General features: G+C 32.9%; 1 protein-coding gene across 3 annotated transcripts in view; it reads left to right on the plus strand.

Moving 5' to 3' along the window:
- LOC114335594 (serine protease inhibitor 88Ea) overlaps nucleotides 1-20316 on the plus strand; it is a 164680-nt gene that overhangs the window by 33062 nt on the left and 111302 nt on the right. The window lies entirely within an intron of this gene.

Raw genomic sequence — 20316 nt, forward strand, 5'->3', positions numbered from 1 at the left:
TAATCGTGTGGGGAAAAAATAAATACGCCATTTTAATTGCCTATTTGTCTTATTTGTAAAATTCATATTAGAGTTTCCAAAAAATGTATACAAGGTGAAATTTTTTCTAAGACCCAAACAAACTAATTTTTTAAATACGGGCCTGATTTTTTTCTAGTTTGAATAAATCAGTTGATTGGGTGATAACATAAATTAAATATTTGTTCAAAAAAATTCATTTTTGTAATAAAAGTTATTTTTTTTAAATCTATGGTTCACTTTACCAAACTTTTAATTATTCATAGTCAAATTTGATTTTTCTTTATAAAAAATTAAGTAATCGTGTGGTGAAAAAAATAAATATTCCATTTTAATTGCCTATTTGTCTAATTTGTAAAAATCATATTAGAGTTTTCAAAAAGCGTATACAGGGTGAAATTTTTTCTAGGACCAAAACGAACATATTTTTTAAATCCGGGCCTGATTTTTTTCTTGTTTGAATAAATCAGTTGATTGGTGGTAATATAAATTAAATATTTGTTCAAAAAAAATTCATTTTGGTAATAAAAATTAATTTTGTTAAATATATGGTTCACTTTACCAAACTTTTAATTCATAATCAAAATTGATTTTTTTATAAAAAATGAAGCAATCGTGTGCGGAAAAAAATAAATATGTTATTTTAATTGCCTATTTGTCTAATTTGTAAAATTCCTATTAGAGTTTTCAAAAGGCTTATACAGGGTGAAATTTTTTCTAAGACCCAAACGAACCAATTTTTTTAAAGCCGGACCTGATTTTTTTCTAGTTTAAATAAATCAGTTGATTAGGTGACAATATGTAACGATTGACCAAAATAAGAGACACATCGATCTGACCGTTCAAAAATTATGACGAATACAAATTTCTGTCAAAATGCGAAACTCGCCCTGTATATTATTAAACAATGGGAGCAGACACTTTTTAATGGTCATTTGTTATTCCCCATAGGGGCCTCTATACGAGGTAGGAGTATGTACAGTTCCTCATGACTCACCCTGTATTTGATTATTAAATTCAAAGTAGTCCTGACTTACCTACCTATGCAAATTTCAGGAATGTGTAAAATTTCAGGTATAATCATTGAATTTGTAATATTATCGTCTGATTTTTCAGTTTCTGTAGCAGTAATCCTAGTAAAAAGATTTTTACGTCAAATAAAATTAGGCTGGAGTTGTTGGGTAATTGAGAACGTTGTATTTTTTTACTAGCTCTTGTGTGTTTTGTTTTAAGGTAAATTTTGTTTGTTTAGTTTAGTCAACGAGTATATTTTCGGAGGTTGTGGGTTGTGGGAAAATAACTTCGAAATAGAACTGCACATCTTTAAACTAATAGGTAGCACTAAACAATGGGTAAAACGAACAAACAAATTTTTAAACCAAAAACGGCTTAAGACAGAAAAAACTCTTCCCACTAAAAAGAGAAAACTGAGTGTCTCTTGCTCGTATCACATACAGGAAAGACATTAACAAAAATAACCAAACACATAAAAAAGAAAGAAATAACACCAGCTTTCAGAACTAACAACAACTTAGGCAAATACATTAAGAATAATAAGAGCCAAAAGAAAAATCAAGTACAGAGTGGTGTATACAAACTGACATGTGGTGACTGTTCAAAAAATGACATTGGTCAAATTGGCAGATCCTTTGACAAACGCACAGCAGAACACAAAATGGATTTCAATAATAGAAAAACAGATTATACGTATGCAATTCAACTTCTAGATCATAATCATTCTTTTAATGAATAGTATCAAATTCTTCATATTCAACTAAAGGCCTTAAGTTATCTTTATTAGAATCTATGGAAATTAGTTAGTAAATTAGAAATACATATATAATTCTGAATGACTAACTTGAGACAAACAGCTCCCACTCCTCAATCTACCCGTGTTGAGCTGCCCCCCCCCCCCCACTTGCAAAAATCAAAAAACAAATAGCCCTGATTTATGAGCTCTCATATTCCGCAAACTAAAAATTTTGAGCTCGTTCCACTTAGCAGGAATTTAATACTTTAGTGGGGGGGGGGGGGGGGCTGAGTACTTAAAAATAGGAATATTGAATCGGTTTTTGCGGCAGAATTACGAGCTATTTATGAGCTCTTGAAATTATATAGTTTCGATTTTTGAGCTCATCCCCTTCACCCCCAAACAACCCTTTAATTGATTTAACTTAAGAGAAAAATGCTGAGAAAACTTATAATATATCGTATTGCGGATATAATTCCTATAGCTTATATACTCCAAGAATAAACTATTAAATCACGTGCATTTCGATTATTAAGCTACAACCCCTTCGCAAGAAAACCACCCTATCTTCCCGGCTTAAGAGAAAGTTGTACTTGAAATTCAATAAACTAATTATTTGGCGACTACATATCATTTAACAATTTATAAGCTTCCAAATTACGCGCATTTAGATCAGTAAATTGCAATTTATTTTGTATAGTGCAGTCACTGAAGGTAAAAATCAACGATTATCTTCAATTTCGGTGAACCTTCATCGATTTTCACGAAAATTGGTCAGTGGTTAGAGGATACCTCAAGAAACAAAGGTGACATGATACCACCTTGCACCTTTACCCTGAGTGTGGATACCGCCCCTTCTCGGGGGTGAAAATTATTTTATAAAAAATAACTGCACAAATCTATAAAAGAACAAATTATTAAAATAGTTATTAATATAGTTATAATAGTTATTAAAGTTATTAAAATAAGTCAATACTTTTTAAGTTATTAAAGATAAAAAATTTTAATTATTCGTGAAAAAAATGCAAGTTTTGAAGCGGTTTTTCGTAAATCACTGAAAAACTGTAAGTTTTTACAAAAAAAGTTAATAGTAGTTTAATTCGTAGAGCTTATATTCTAAGAATAAACTCTTAAATCACGCGCCTTTTGATTATTGAGCTACAACCCCTTCGCAAGAAAACCATCCCTTATTCCCGGCTTAAGAGAGAGTTGTACTTAAAATAATTTAAATTAATTATTTGGCGACTAGATGTCGTTTAATAATTTATGAGCTCGCAAAATATACGCATCTCAATTATTGAATTGCCATTTTCTTTCTATAGTGCAGTCACTGAAGGTAAAAATCAACTATGACCTTCGATTTCGATAAATCTCCATTCATTGTCACGAAAACTGGTGAGCGAATTTTGATGCTATCAACTTTTTCTGGAGCTCATTTTTGATAGATATTTCTAAGTACTTTGACAAGTATTTAGTACCTAAGTGTTATAAAATGCATCTCTTTCCCGTTATTTAAGCTTGAATCCTTAGATTTGAACAGTCGCAGAAAAAAATATATATTTAATTACCAATAACTTACTTTAAATTAACATTAAAGGTTTTTTCAAGTAAGCAATTTATTATATTTTTTATTAGCTTCAATTTTAGTGATGAAAACTTTTCTGTAAAAACAGTTTTTGAGTTATTTATGAAAAATCGCTTTAAAGCATGCATTTTCTTTCACAAAAATTAAAATATTTGATCTTTAATAACTCAAAAAGTATTGATTTATTTTAATCACATTATATAACAATTTTTTCTTACAATTTGTCCCTCTCTCGATTTGTGGGGTTATTTTTAATAAAGTAATTTTCACCCATGAGAAGGGGTGACTTATACCCCAGGTTAAAACCCCAAGTTGTTATTGTTAATTCGTGAAAATGAATGGAGATTTACCGAAATCGAAGGTCATAGTTGATTTTTACCTTCAGTGACTGCACTATAGAAAGAAAATGGCAATTCAATAATTGAGATGCATATATTTTGCGAGCTCATAAATTATTAAACTATATCTAGTCGCCAAATAATTAATTTAAATTATTTTAAGTACAACTCTCTCTTAAGCCGGGAATAAGGGATGGTTTTCTTGCGAAGGGGTTGTAGCTCAATAATCGAAAGGCGCGTGATTTAAGAGTTTATTCTTAGAATATAAGCTATACGAATTAAACTACTATTAACTTTTTTTGTAAAAACTTACAGTTTTTCAGTGATTTACGAAAAACCGCTTCAAAACATGCATTTTTTTCACGAATAATTAAAATTTTTTATCTTTAATAACTTAAAAAGTATTGACTTATTTTAATAACTTTATATAAAAAATTTTGTTTATAATTTGTTCTTTTATAGATTTGTGCAGTTATTTTTTATAAAATAATTTTCACCCCCGAGAAGGGGCGGTATCCACACTCAGGGTAAAGGCGCAAGGTGGTACCAAGTCACCTTTGTTTCTTGAGGTATCCTCTAACCACTGACCAATTTTCGTGAAAATCGATGAAGGTTTACCGAAATTGAAGGTAATCGTTGATTTTTACCTTCAGTGACTGCACTATACAAAATAAATTGCAATTTACTGATCTAAATGGCGTAATTTGGAAGCTTATAAATTATTAAATGATATGTAGTCGCCAAATAATTAGTTTAATGAATTTCAAGTACAACTTTCTCTTAAGCCGGCAAGATAGGGTGGTTTTCTTGCGAAGGGGTTGTAGCTCAATAGTCGAAATGCACGTGATTTAATAGTTTATTCTTAGAGTATATAAGCTATAAGAATTATATCCGCAATACGATATATTTTAAGTTTTCTCAGCATTTTTCTCTTAAGTTAAATCAATTAAAGGGTTGTTTGGGGGTGAAGGGGATGAGCTCAAAAATCGAAACTATATAATTTCAAGAGCTCATAAATAGCTCGTAATTCTGCCGCAAAAACCGATTCAACATTCCTATTTTTAAGTATTAAATTCCTGCTCAGTGGGACGAGTTCAAAATTTTTAGTTTGCGGAATATGAGAGCTCATAAATAGCTCATAAATCAGGGCTATTTGTTTTTTGATTTTTGCAAGTGGGGGGGCCAGCTCAACACGGGTCCTCAACCTATTCAGTTAGAGACTTAAGTGTAGATGCATAGTAAAACCAGATCACTCGAGAAAGGCACTCTGCCGAAACAGCTGTAGTGATAAAATTAATTTTTATCAAGTGACGATCGAACCCATCAATAATTTTTAAATATAAAATATACAAAAGTGTTTGACTTTTTTATTTTGAAGAAATGGGAGAGCCTGGAAATATTGCAAGTCATGACTAGAAACATTTGGTCTAACTAAACACAAATTGATATAAAAAAATTAGGCGAGGATTGGCAATTGATTTACTTTTTACAACAAAGGTTTGTGCTAGACAGAGGGGTACTTTGTCTCCCAAAACATATAAATGCTAATTAAGTATAGGGAGCTAATGTTCCTATTTGGAAGAATAGTATGAGAATATGTAATCAACGGACATGATAATGCCAAACTAGAAGATGTTTTCAATACATTCCATGTCAAATCACTCGGACAAATACTTGAGGATCTCCGATTTGTCTGAAACTTAGTGTGTAGCTTCTGCGTAACATAAAAATAAAATATTTAAGCCCGAACAGTCGTGTTTTCTCTTGAGTGTTCTAAGTATATATAATTTTTAGCGATTTTACAGTGATTTGGTATTTATTTAAATATGTTTGTATATTTTATCATAAAGTATAATATAATAAAATCATAAATATCATAAAGTATAGGAAAAAATAATGTTTAAAAAAAAACTCAAAAATGTCATTATAAGCCATTACAATAGTGCAATCACTGAAGGTTTTCACCTCCGATTTCGTTGAACCTCCATAGATTTTCATAAAAATTGGTAAGTAGTTAGAGGATACCTCAAGGAACAAAGGTGACATGATGAAAACTTGCGCTTTTACCCTGGGGGTGGATGCCACCCCTTCTCGTAGGTGAAAATTATTTTATTAAAAATAATACATACCATAAATCGATAGTGGGACAAATTCTAATTAAAATTTAGATATTATAAAAAGTTATTAATATAAATCAATACTTTTTGAGTTATTAAAGATCAAAAATTTTATTTTTTGTAAAAAAATGTATGTTTTAAAACTATTTTTTACTTATAACTCAGTAACTATAAGCTTTGACAAAAAAGTTATTATTACCAAAATTGAAGATATTAAACAATTGAATACACACCTCACTTAAAAACTAAACTAATGTTAATTCAAAGTGAGTTATGGGTAATTGAATGTATGTATTTTTGTATTTTTTTCGACGAGTACTCAAATCTAAGTATTTAATCTTAAATAACGGGAAAACGATGCATTTTGTAAAATATACCTGCCAAGTACTTGTCAAAGTACTTCGGAATACCTATCAAATGAGCTCCAGAAAAAGTTAATAGCATGAAAATTAAGCAAGTTATGATGAAAATAAGGGACCCATTTCGAATTTAGAATAGAATTTTATGAAAATAAGGGAACCATTAGGAAAAAGTGAAAAATAAAACATGCCATTTCCACAAAAATTAAAAGTACCCCGCACAAACCTTATGGAAATTAGTTCCCAGTGGATTTCGCTCATACTGTGGGAAAATACTTTTTGAAGCATCCTGATAAAAAGTTCTCATGGGCACAACTCAGTCGTATGAAGGATTTTCAAGATATATAGGCATAAACTGGGAAAATTATGAGATTTACTGGGTATTCCAATTCCCTGAGTTACTGGTATTCTGGCAACATGTAGAAGTTTGGATCAAGGAAAAGTACTAGTAGTCTAGGATTTTTTCCTGGCTATCTAATGGCGACCTTTATTTTGACCTTGACCTTCAACGGACGTCATCTTTTAGAGTTTCGAGGGTTTTCGGCATTAAATTGATATAAACAGATTACTTATGGATTTTTGGGATCGCCAAACACGAATATGCCATCAGAATTGACCTCCGGAGGACGTGGTGGCCAGGGCTACTGCAAGGGACGTCATTTTCTAGAGTTTCGATGGTTTTCGGCATTTAATTGACGCAAATGAATTACTGGAGGGTTTGTTGAGGTCGCTAAACACGAATATGAGACCAGAACCGACTCCCGGAGCACCTGGGTTTCAAGGTCAATGAAAGGCGCTCCTGGAGTTTCGAAGGTCTTTGATACTACATTAATGCAAACGGATTAGTTATAGGATTTTGGGATTGCTGAATTCGAATACGTGATCAGCACAGACACAGGAGCACCTGGTGCCTAAGACAGGTGATCTTCTGGAGAAATCAAATGGATTACTCTTAGGTTTTTAACTCCAGAAGATAATCTGTCTTAGGCACCAGGTGCTCCTGTGTCTGTGCTGATCACGTATTCGTGTTCAGCATCCCCAAAAACCTATAATTAATTCCTTTGCATTAATGTAGTTCCAAAGACCCTCGAAACTCCAGGAGCCCGTTTCATTGACCTTGGAAACCAGGTGCTGCGGGAGTCGGTTCTGGTGGCATATTCGTATTTAGCGACCTCAAAAAACCCTCCAGTAATTCATTTGCATCAATTAAATGCCGAAAACCATCGAAACTCTAAGAGATGACGTCTCTTGCAGTGGCCCTGGCCACCACGTTCTCCGAGGTCAATTCTGGTGGCATATTCGTGTTTAGCGATCCCAAAAACCGATGAGTAATCTGTTTATATCAATTTAATGCCGAAAACCCTCGAAACTCTAGAAGATGACATCCGTTGAACGTCAAGGTAAAAGTAAAGGTCGTCATTGGATAGCCAGGAAAAAATCCTAGAATACTAGTACTTTTCCTTGATCCAAACTTCTACATGTTGCCAGATACAGGGAATTGGAATACCCAGTAAATCTTATAATTTTACGAGTTTGTGCCTCTATATCTTGAAAATCCTTCATATGATTGAATTGTCCCCATGAGAACTTTTTATCAGGATGCTTCAAAGAGTATTTTCTCAAAGTATGAACGAAATCCACTGGGACCTAATGTTCATAAGGTTTGTGCGGGGTACTTTATAGTAATCCTTACAAAAATTTCTTTATATTAGCATAAGTAATGATTTCAACAAATTTGATCGGTTTAAAATACATATTTAAAAAAAAGATATAATTAAAAAAAAAAGATATAATTTTAAAAAATCAGAATTTTTAAAATCGTAATTTTTATTTTATTTTGATAATAACTCCAAAAATACTCAATATACCTACGTAAAAAATGATATACGACCAAATTTTAGTTTTTTCCGTATAAAATATTTTACCTGTTTTACTATTTCTGTAGGGTAAAAATTAACCGAGGTAGAAACGTTTAAAGCTTAAATTTTGCCGCAAAAACCATGTAAGGCCATTTACCTAACATTTTATTTTTTTTTAATAAAGGGTTTAAAAGATTATATTCAATGTGGTTTAATCATCATCATCAATGGTGATACAGCCCTATGAAAAAGCCTCGACCTTCCCAAGTCTATTACGCCAGTCAGTCCTATCCATTGCCAACCGTTGCCAGTTTGCTGCGCCTATTTTTCTTCCATCCTCATCTACACCATCCTTCCATCTAAGTTTTGGCCTACCCCTATTTCTACTTCCCATAGGTTGTGACATAAGGATTCTTCTAGGAGGGTTGTTATGCTGTGGTCTGGAAATGTGGTTTAATAGCCCTTGGAATTAACTTTCAATTTGTTTTTAGGCTAACTTGAAACTTTAAAATTGTAAAAAAAACAATAACATTTTTTGGAAAATTTTTTAAAAGACAAATTTTGAAAAAAATTTGGATCATAAATTTTAATGCTATCAACTCGTTCGGGAGCCCATTTGATAGATATTCTAAGTACTTTGGCAAATGTTTAATAAGTTTATGCTAAAAAATGCATCATTTTCCCTTTATTTAAGCTTGGATACTTAGATTTGGGTACTCGCCGAAAAAAATCTACATTCAATTACCTATAACTCACTTTTAGTTAACATTAAAAGGTTTTTCTAGTAAGAAGTTTATTTCATTTTGTATTGGCTTTAATTTGGGTAATAATTTTTTTGTAAAAACTTATAGTTTTTGAGTTATTTATGAAATATAGGTTAAAAACATGCATTTTTCTCACAAAAAATAAAAATTTTTGATCTTTAATACCTCAAAAAGTTTTGATTTATTTTAATAACTTTATATAACAAATGTTGTTTAGAATTTGTTCGTCTATCGAATTATGGGATTATTTTTAATAAAATAGTTTTCACCCACGAGAAGGGGTGGCATCCACCCCCAGGATAAAAGCACAAGTTGGCACCATGTCACCTTCGTTCCTTTAGATATCCTCTAAAAACTCACCAATTTTCATGTAAATCGATGGAGGTTCAACGAAATCGGAGGTAATAGCTCATATCCACCTTCAGTGACTGCACTACAAGTTATTTTGATGTTTTCGATCAAATTAGTGTAGAAAACGTGTAGAGAGTAGGCGCAAAATTTTGTTCCAATGCTATTTAAATGCATTCATTTTTTTCGAATCCTAAGAAAACTAATAAGTATTTTTAAAAACAATTAACGCAGAATGAAAGATTACATTATTACCGAGGGCCGAAAGTTCCTGAAGACTTCTATAATGTTTATTTTAATATATTACAGGGGTGAAAAAAGAGAAAATTTAGTGTGATTTTAAATTTCAAATATTTCATTCAAAAGAAATTTTTTGTTTATTCTAAGGGCCTTTGGTAATAATGTAATCTTTCATTCTGCGTTTAAATGTTTCAAAAATATTTGTTAGTTTTTTCAGGATTCCTAACATATGAATGCATTTAAATAGCAGTGGATCAAGCTTTTGCGCCTGCCCCCTTTTTAAACGCTATTTTTACACTTTCCCCAATTCACAAAATATATATCCTTCGATTTGGCTGAAAATTTGCCCACCGATAGCCAAAATACAGGACTTTAAGTCGTTAAAAGGATTTTTATTTTTTTACGATAAAAAAAGTTACATGCAAAAATATTTGAGTCAAAAATTTAGGCGTCTAATGTAAGCACAATTAACTCCAAAAATATCACCGCACGAAAAAAATGTTAAAAAAATTGTAATAAAAAATAAAATGCGATTTATTTGGTTTTTTAATCTGTCAAATTACATATTTTAAAAATAGATAATATATTTTTTATTTAGCGTAAATGCCTGGACAACTAAGCCCATTGGCATGATACAGTTGATTACGCAATCAGTGTAATGTGTAGTTGTGTGTTGAGTAAATGTCTTGTTAATTAGTAAAGTCAACTTAATTATCTTTATAAAAAGACGAGAGACGTTAACTGTAAAAACGTATTAAATTACTTTAATTTTAAATAGTTTAATAAAAAAAAACAAATAGTCTGGCTAATTGGCTATGTCAAAGCCATTAATAAAAAAAAAATTAAAGTTTGGATTAACTTTAAATTACTTCCTGATTTTTCATCTTTAAATAAATAAGAATATACATATTACGTAGATAAAGATAAAACTACAACGAACTAAAAATTCACATAACCGCAGAACATTTAGACTGAGAAGGTACTATATGCTGTAATATTCTGTAATGTAATAATAGTCCACTGAAATATTCTCAACTGCTCAAAATTGGCAAAGAAGACGAAAACCTTTTGCAAATATGTTTTCGACCCTCAGGAATCCGAATCTGAAATTAGTTTTTCGAGAAAATGCCGGGAAATCCTGAAAAATCGTAAAATAGAGATTTTACGTAATTTTCTAGAAAAATACAGTAGCTAGCGGAAAAATAATCAAACCATCGTGTTTATTGGACGATTTTACACAAAAATAGATGTGTTTTTTTGCAAGAATATACCGGGAAATCCGGGAAAATCGTAAAATAGATATTTTTCGCAATTTTCTCGAAAACTACAGTAGCTAGCGGAAAATAATTAAACCATCGTGTTTATTGGATGATTTTGCATAAAAATAGATGTGTCTTTTTGCGAGAAAACGCCGGGAAATCCGGAAAAATCGTAAAATAGGGATTTTCTGCAATTTTCTCGAAAACTACAGTAGCTAGCTGAAAAATAATTAAACCATCGTGTTTATTGGACGATTTTATATAAAAATAGATGTTTACTATATTAAAAAATAGATAAATATAGCAATAATTATATAGGGTGTTCCAAAAGTAATGGGACGATCGAATACCTCGGGAACTATACATCGCATCAAAACACTGAAAAATACGTTTTTAATAATTTCAAAAATCTATCGAATGACACCGTACACGACACCCGCTTCCACACCTTAGAGGTGGGGTGGAGGGTAACTTTAACATCTTAAATAGGAACCCACATTTTTTATTGCAGATTTAAATACCTCATAAAAAAAGTAAGTAACTTTTATCCCAGACATTTTTTCGAATTGTGGATAGATGGCGCTTTAGTAGGATAAAACTATTTAGGAACTCCCATTTCTTATTGCGGATTTGAATAGCTCATAAAAAAGTAAGTAACATTTATTTGAGACAGTTTTTAAATTTGTTGATAGATTCCGCTAATAAATCGTATTTTTCCAATTATCGTGCCATCTTTAAACAATTCTAAAAAATGTCTCGAATAAATATTCTTTATTTTTTCATCAGGAATCCAAATCTGCAATAAAAAACCGGGTTCCTATTTAAGATTTTAAGTTACCCCCACCCCATCGCCATGGGATGGAGTTGGACGTGTTTAAACACGAAAAAATATTGAACAGGTTTTTATTTGGATTTTCACATGGAAGTATAGTTCTCGAGATATTAGATATATAGATAGATTTAAACAGGTGGCCTTCTGGCCTATTCCACTGCGACCTTTTCAGATCTATTGTGGTCTACTAGCCCTATATAACATCCTCTAGCCTGACCCTTTTTAAAAAGTCTAATAGCTTCGAGACTGAACCTTCCGTGTAGCTATTTACCGGTGGATTTTCTTCTCCAAATGCAAAGAACCACACATTTGCCAGACTGTCACACTGACTGTGTGTCCACACAGAATGTGTTCTGCTGTTTCTTTTTCCAGGTGACAGAATCTGCACAGGTCATCATCTGACAATCCCATCAGCTTCAAGTGTCTATTCAGCTTATAGTGCCCTGTTAGCAGACCTACTATGGTTTTGACTGTTTTCCTGTCTTTGCTTATTAAGTCTGCCGTAAATTTTGGCGAATGTTCTGTAATGAGCTGTTTCACCTGTCTTTGTCCTGGTGAATTCCTCCACCATTCCAAAGATTTGTGAGCTACCCACTTGCTTGTATCCGTTCTTTTTACTGCCTTTGCAACGTCGTAGAAGGGTTCCAGTCCAACAAATGGCATTGATGAGTCTTGTTTGGCTATTTCATCGGTTTTTTCATTACCCTTATGACCCTCGTGTCCCGGTACCCAGGCTACCGTAACCTTGCTACGGTCTCCTAGTTTATTTAGGACACACACACAATTCCAGATTAGCTTAGAATTGACCTCTGTAGATTTGACTACCTTAAGCGCTGCCTGAATATCCGTGAAGATGGCAACTGAACTGAACGTTCTTTGCTGCCTTTTATATCTTCTACGAGGTGATTTATTGGCCTTTATTTCCGTCTGGAAAACTGTGATATCCTTAGATAGCCTTACCGGGAAATGCATCCGTTGATTTGTCCCTACTATGCCGGCTCCCACACCTTCTGATGTTTTTGAGCCATCAGTGTACCAGGTAGCAACAGCTTCTGTGGGTACACCTTCCTTCCAGTCTTCCTTGCCTGGTATATTAATTTTGAACTTATTGTCAAAGCTATATCTCATAGCTGTTGCATCGATAGGCTGACCCATCACAATATCGGCTTTTAGCTCCTCAATTAGCTTTCTGTTGTCAGCACCATGCACCGGGCTTATATTTAATTGACTATGCGCATGTGATCTGTGCATCACCGATCCGGCTTCGCTCTAAACAAAGAAATGAAGTCGTGGTTGATTCAGCAGGACTTCAAATGCTGCTATAGGAGTTTTTTTATGGCACCGGTAGTACACAGGTATGCTTGCCTTTGTCTATTGCCTAGCAGCCTTATCGCTCCAACTTGCTGCGTCTTTGTCCATCACGTCACCGAGCAATAGGTTATCATGGGTGTAATAACCCTTGTTTATAAATATAGAGTCATTTTGGGCTTAAGCCCCCTATTCTTATCGCACATTCTTCTACATCTGCTCAAGGACATAGTAGCCTAGATAAATTATAGAAACGGTCTAATATCTAGAGAGTGGCCGACGGATACGCTCTTTTTCTAATCGGCGTGAAGCTAAGCGGGGAAAAAACTAATCTCAGGAGACGAGTTTTGCACGGAGAATCTTAGGACTTTGTAACTCCTTAAACCATCCCAAGATCGCTAGGTACTCCCATCAATAATTGGGGGTGTGCTAGTAATCGTTGATTGCACCCTTCTCGTGGTAGCCCTGTTAAAACTAAGCTCAGCGGATCTAGACTAGACAGTCGATCAATAATCTCCAAGCCAAGCCATGAGATACCGTGGTGAAGGTTGTAAGGCACCGGGGTGACAGTGTCGCAAACGGTTCCTTTGTGGCAAGGGACAACAGGTTGTACCCCTTAGTATTTAGACCTAACCGTCGCAAGCGACCTAGCTACTGGTGGGACCAATATGGAAACTTAAAATAAAGCAAAAAAATGTAAAATCTCAGGGCCAAAGTGTGTCCGAGGCCGAAGACCCAAGGAACTTTAAAGCCAAAATCATAGTTCCTAAAGCCCAAGGGCAGGGAGCTTGTTAGACGAGCGACACACCCCTAATTTGAGGCTTAGAAACCGAAAAAGCTACCATGATTGGTGAATGGCAAATTTTGTTCTTTCTTTGTATTTTCGGGGTCGCTGAATCCAAATATGAAGTTTATTTTTATCTAGAGTTGGTAGAACATGTTCAAAAATCAAATTTTAAGAAAAAATGCGGAAAATCAATTTTGATGATTTTCCAATTTTAACTCCTTGCATCTTTGGTCGCTGTAAATATTTCCATTTGAAAATTCTGTTGTATCATCTGTGAAGCATTTAAATAAGAATGTGATTTTTTTGAAATGTTTAAAAAAATTAAAAGAGCAGTTGTTAATTTTTAAATATTTTGTCGTCGGATTTCGTTACTTTCATGTTTACTTAAAAAAGTTGAGTGAAAAACTTTTCACTTTATAATTTTAACCAACACAATATTAAAAAATAACTCATGCAGAAGTTTTCTGGAAAGTCTCGAGTCAAAATATGCAATAGGAAAAGAGTTATGTGACTTTATAGACGAGTGGGATTCCCCCAAAAAACGCTTATTTTTCGAGATACTGACCACGATATGTTGAATGGCTAATTTTGGTCATACTTAATGTTTTTGATGGTGATAAAAACAAAAATGAGGTTAATTTTGAAATTTAAGTGGGGAACATTGTAAAAATCGCAATTTTACTCTAAAAATAAAAAAAAATTAAATCACTTTTTTGCTTTTAACTCGCTACAACTCTGTTCCATTTTAATATTTTTTCTGAAATTTTTATAGTATACAGGGTGTTTCATTGGGAAAGTAACATACGTTAACTGCAGAAAGAGGGCATTTAGGCGATCTCAAAAATACCATACTTAATGGGTCTTACTCCATTAATAACAAAGATACTGAATGTTTTATCTATTTTGCCATTTTCTTAATTGGTTCATAACTTTTTAACCACACTGTATATTTATTTTATATTTGGCACGCAAATATCGTTTAAGGTGTACAATAAATTATATTATTTACAATTGTAAAAAATCCATGTCCGGATTAAAAAAAAATGGAAAAATATGCCAACCCAAAAACAACACCCTGTACATTAAATTTTTTTAAAATGGAGTTTTCAGTTGAAAAGAGGATGAAAAACTAAACTTAGTGGTATACTTTGAATTTTTGGCAAAATTATTTTTCTGGTCAAATTTTGAATTTTAATTCTGAAATTATGTGAATTTCGAGAGCTCTAAGTAGAAAAAAATTGAAATACAGCTTACAACTTGTCAACCGCACTGTATGTTCATTTTATATTTAACACGCGAATATTCTTTTAGATGTCCAATCAATTAGTTTATTTACAAATAAAAAAATCCAGGTCCGGATTAAAAAATATTGTATAAATGTTCCGACCCAAAAAACACCCTGTATATTAAATTTTTTTAAAATGGATTTTGCATTTGAAAAGAGGCTGAAAAACTAAATTTAATGGTATGCTTTGAATTTTCGGCAAAATAATTTTTCTGGTAAAATTTTGAATTTGAATTCTGAAATTATGTGAATTGCGAGAGCTCTGACTAGAAAAAATTAAAATGCGAGTAAAAAAAGTAAAAAAAAATTAAAATATGATTTAATTTTATTTAATACCATTATTTAGTCTAAATTGGTAAAATATTAACATTTTGACACATAACAATAATTTTTGATGGTGGTAATTTTGAATAAGTACTTAAGTTTTGAATAGTTATGCTGCACATTTTCTCTGTTTTGTTATAATTTTTAGATACTTTGTTGATTAAAGTGATGTATTCTTTATTGACTTTTTATTATTTATTCATTATTTAAAGATGAATATTCGCCATAAACTATTTGTCACAGATAATACAAAAACACTGAAACATTTTACCAATTTAGATTAAATAATGGTATTAATTAAAATTAAGTCGCATTTTAATTTTTTCTAGTCAGAGCTCTCGCAATTGACATAATTTCAGAATTCAAATTCAAAATTTTATCAGACAAATCATTTTGCCGAAAATTCAAAGTATACCACTAAATTTAGTTTTTCATCCTCTTTTCAAATGCAAAATCCATTTTAAAAAAATTTAATATACAGGGTGCTTTTTTGGTCGGAACATTTTTACAATATTTTTTAATCCAGATCTGGATTTTTTATAATTGTAAATAAAATAATTGATTGGACACCTACAAGAATATTCGCGTGTTAAATATAAAATAAATATACAGTGCTGTTAACAAGTTGTAAGTTGTATTTAATTTTTTTTCTACTTATAGAGCTCTCTCAATTCACATACATAATTTCAGAATTCAAATTCAAAATTTGACCAGAAAAATCATTTTGCCGAAAATTCAACGTATACCACTAAATTTAGTTTTTCATCCGCTTTCCAACTAAAAAATCCATTTAAAAAAAAAATAATATACAGGGTGTTTTTGGGGTCGGAACATTTTTACAATATTTTTGAATCCAGACCTGGATTTTTTATAATTGTAAATAAAATAATTGATTGGGCACCTAAAAGAATATTCGCGTGTTAAATATAAAATAAATACACAGTGCGGTTAACAAGTTGTAAGTTGTATTTAATTTTTTTTTTACTTAGAGCTCTCGCAATTCACATAATTTCAGAATTCAAATTCAAAATTTGACCAGAAAAATCATTTTGCCGAAAATTCAAAGTACACCACTAAATTTAGTTTTTCATCCTCTTTTCAACTAAAAAATCCATTTTAAAAAAATTTAATGTACAGGGTGTTGTTTTTGGGTCGGAAAATTTTTCTAATATTTTTTAATCCGGGCCTGGATTTTTTACATTTGTAAATAAATTAATTTATTGTACACCTTAAAGGATATTTGCGTGCCAAATATAAAATAAATATACGGTGTGATTAAAAAGTTATGAACCAAATAAGAAAATGGCAAAATAGATAAAACACCCAGTATCTCTGTTATTAATGGAGTAAGACCCATTAAGTATGGTATTTTTGAGACCGCCCAAGTGTCCTCTTTATGCAGTTAACGTATGTTACTTTCCCAATGAAACACCCTTGTATATGTCTTGCATTTTTTCTGAAGACAATGGGACCTGCTTTATTCTTTCAGTCTTATTATACTAAAAGTTATAATTTTTTTAACGTAAACGGGGCAGATTCCTGAATTGGAAAGTTTAATCGCAATAGTTAAGTGACAAAATTTGAAATTTAGTTTTTATTCAAGTTTATGTTAAAATATAGATTACAAAGAACAAAATGTTTTATAGAAAAAATGGTGTAACTTTTAATTATTAAAAAAACGTGATTAATTTTTTTTTATTTTTAGGGTAAAATTGCGATTTTGACAATGTTCCCCCACTTAAAATTCCAAATAAATCTCATTTTTGTTTTCATCGCCTTCAAAAACATAAAGTATGACCAAAATTAGCCATTCAACACACCGTGGTCAGTATCTCGAGAAATCAGCGTTTTTTGGGGGAGTTCCACTCGTCTCTAAAGTCACATAATTTTTTTCCTATTGCATATTTTGACTCGAAACTTTCCAGAAAACTTCTACATGAGTCATTTTTTAATGTTGTGTTGGTTAAAATTATAAAGTAAAAAGTCTCTTCACTCATTATTTTAGGTAAACATAAAACTAACGAAATCTGACCACAAAATGTTTCAAATTTAATAACAGCTCTTTCAATTTTTTTAAACATTTCAGAGAAATCTCATTTTTATCTTAATAATTCAATGATGATACAGTCAAATTTTCAAAAGGAAATATTTACAGCGACCAAAGATACAGCGAGTTAAAATTAAAAAATCATCAAAATTGATTTTTCGCATTTTTGCTTAAAATTTGATTTTTGAACATGTTCCACCAACTCTAGATAAAAATAAACTTCATATTTGGATTCAGCGACCTCGAAAATATAAAGAATAATAAAAATTAGCCATTCACCAATCATGGTCGCTTTTTCGGTTTCTAAGCCTCAAATTAGGGGTGTGTCACTCGTATATATGCTCCCTGCCCTTGGGCTTTAGGAACTATGATTTTGGTTTAGAGTTCCTTAGGTCTTCGGCCTCGGGCACCCTTTTGCCCTGAGATTTTACATTTTCTTTTGTTTTATTTTCCATATTGGTTCCACGAGTAGCTAGGGATAGACAGTCAATCTCTCGCAAAGCCCCGCTTGCAACGGATAGGTCTAAAAACTAAGGGGTACAACCTGTTGTCCCTTGCCCCAAAGGAACCGTTTGCGACACTGTCACCCAGGTGCCTTACAACCTTCACCACGGTATCTCATAGCTTGGCTTGGGGATTGTTTATCGACAGCCTAGTCTAGATCCGCTGAGTTTAGTTTCAACAGAGCTACCACGAGAAGGGTGCAATCAACGATTAATTACACACCCACAATTATTGATGGGAGTACCTAGCGATCTTGGGATGGTTTAATGAGTTGCAAAGTCCTAAGACTCTCCGTGCAAAACTTGTCCCCTGAGATTAGTTTTTTCCCCGCTTAGCTTTACTCTGATTAGAAATAGAGCGTATTCGTCGGTCCTTCTCGAGATATTAGACCGTTTCTATAATTTATCTAGGCTACTATGTCCTTGGGCAGATGTAGAAGAATGTTCGGTAATAATTAAGGGCTTAACCCCAAAATGACTCTATGGTTATGAACAAGGGTTATTACACCCATGATAACCTATTGCTCGGTGACGTGATGGACAAAGACGCAGCAAGTTGGAGCGATATGGCTGCTAGGCAGTAAACAAAGGCAAGCATGCCTGTGTACTACGGGGTCCATAAAAAACTCCTACAGCAGCATTTGAAGTCCTGCTGAATCAACCACCACTTCATTTCTTTGTTCAGAGCGAAGCCGGATCAGTGATGCACAGATTAATGCATAGTCAGCTACATATAAGCCCGGTGCATGGTGCTGACAACAGAAAGCTAATTGAGGAGCTAAAAGCCGATATTGTGATGGGGCAGCCTATCGATGCAAGAGCTATAGCTTTGACAATAAGTTCAAAATTAATATACTAGGCAAGGAAGACTGGAAGAAAGGTGTACCCACATAAGATGTTGCTACCTGGTACACTGATGGCTCAAAAACATCAGAAGATTTGGAAGCCGGCATAGTAGGGACAAATCAACGGATGCATTTCCCGGTAAGGCTAACTAAGAATATAACAGTTTTCGAGACATCAATAGGCGCAATCCATCACTTCATGGAAGTGATGAATTGCCCCTAAGGCTTGGAGATTGCCGTTGAATTGCCAATTCTAAGCTAGTATGGGATTGTGTGTGTGTGTGTGTGTGTCCTAAATAAACTAGGAGACCGTAGCAAGGTTACGGTAGCCTGGGTACTGGGACGCGAGGGTCATAGGGGCAATGAGAAAGCCGATGAAATAGCCAAACAAGGCTCATCAATGCCATAAGTTGGACTGGAACCCTTCTGTGACGTTGCAAAGGCAGTAACAAGAACGGCTACAAGCAATTGGGTAGCTCACAAATCTTTGAATGGTGGAGGAATTCACCAGGACAAACAAGGGCGAAACAGCTCATTACAGAACAGTCACCTGGAAGAAGAAACAGCAGAACACATTCTATGTGAACACACAGTCATTGTGACAGTCTGGCAAATGTGTGATTCTTTTGTCCAAAGTGTGTGGTGCAAACAGATTTGGAGAAGAAAATCCACCGGTAAATAGCTACACGGAAGGTTCAGTCTCGAAGCTATTGGACTTTTTAAAAAGGGTCAGGCTAGAGGTTGTTATATAGGTCTAGTAGACCACAATAGATCTGAAATGGTCGCAGTGGAATAGGCTAGAAGGCCACCTGTTTAAATCTATCTATCTATCTAATATCTCGAGAACTATACTTCCATGTGAAAATCCAAAAAACACGTGTTCAATATTTTTCAAAAACTATCGAATAACACTAAACACGATCCCAACTCCATCCCATGGAGATGGAGTAAGGGTAACTTTAAAATCTTAAATAAGAACCCGGTGTTTATTACAGATTTGGATTCCTCATAAAAAAAAGAATATTTATTCGAGACATTTTTTAGAATTGTTTAAAGATAATTAAAGATAATTGGAAAAATACGATTTATTAGCGGAGTCTATCAACAAATCTAAAAACTGTCTCAAATAAATGTTACTTACTTTTTTATGAGCTATTCAAATCTGCAATAAGAAATGGGGGTTCCTAAATAGTTTTTCCGACTATAGCGCCATCTATCAACAATTCGAAAAAATGTCTTGAATAAAAGCTACTTACTTTTTTATGAGGTATTTAAATCTTCAATAAAAAATGTGGGTTCCTATTTAAGATTTTAAAGTTACCCTCCACCCCACCTCTAAGTTGTGGAAGCGTATGTCGTGTACGGTGTCATTCGATAAATTTTTGAAAATTATTAAAAACGTATTTTTCAGTTTTTTGATGCGATGTATAGTTTGCGAGATATTCGATCGTCCCATTACTTTTGGGACACCCTATATAATTATTACTATATTTATCTATTTTTTAATATAGTAAACATCTATTTTTATCTAAAATCGTCCAATAAACATAATGGTTTAATTATTGTTCGGCTAGCTACTGCAGTTTTCCAGAAAATTGCGGAAAATCTCCATTTTACCATGTTTTCGTATTTCCCGGCGTTTTCTCGTAAAACAACACATCTATTATTATGTAAAATCATCCAATAAACACGATGGTTTAATTATTTTTTCGCTGGCTACTGTAGTTTTCGAGAAAATTGCGGAAAAT

The sequence above is a fragment of the Diabrotica virgifera genome, chromosome 2 (assembly GCF_917563875.1).
Source record: "Diabrotica virgifera virgifera chromosome 2, PGI_DIABVI_V3a".
Lineage (NCBI taxonomy): Eukaryota > Metazoa > Arthropoda > Insecta > Coleoptera > Chrysomelidae > Diabrotica > Diabrotica virgifera.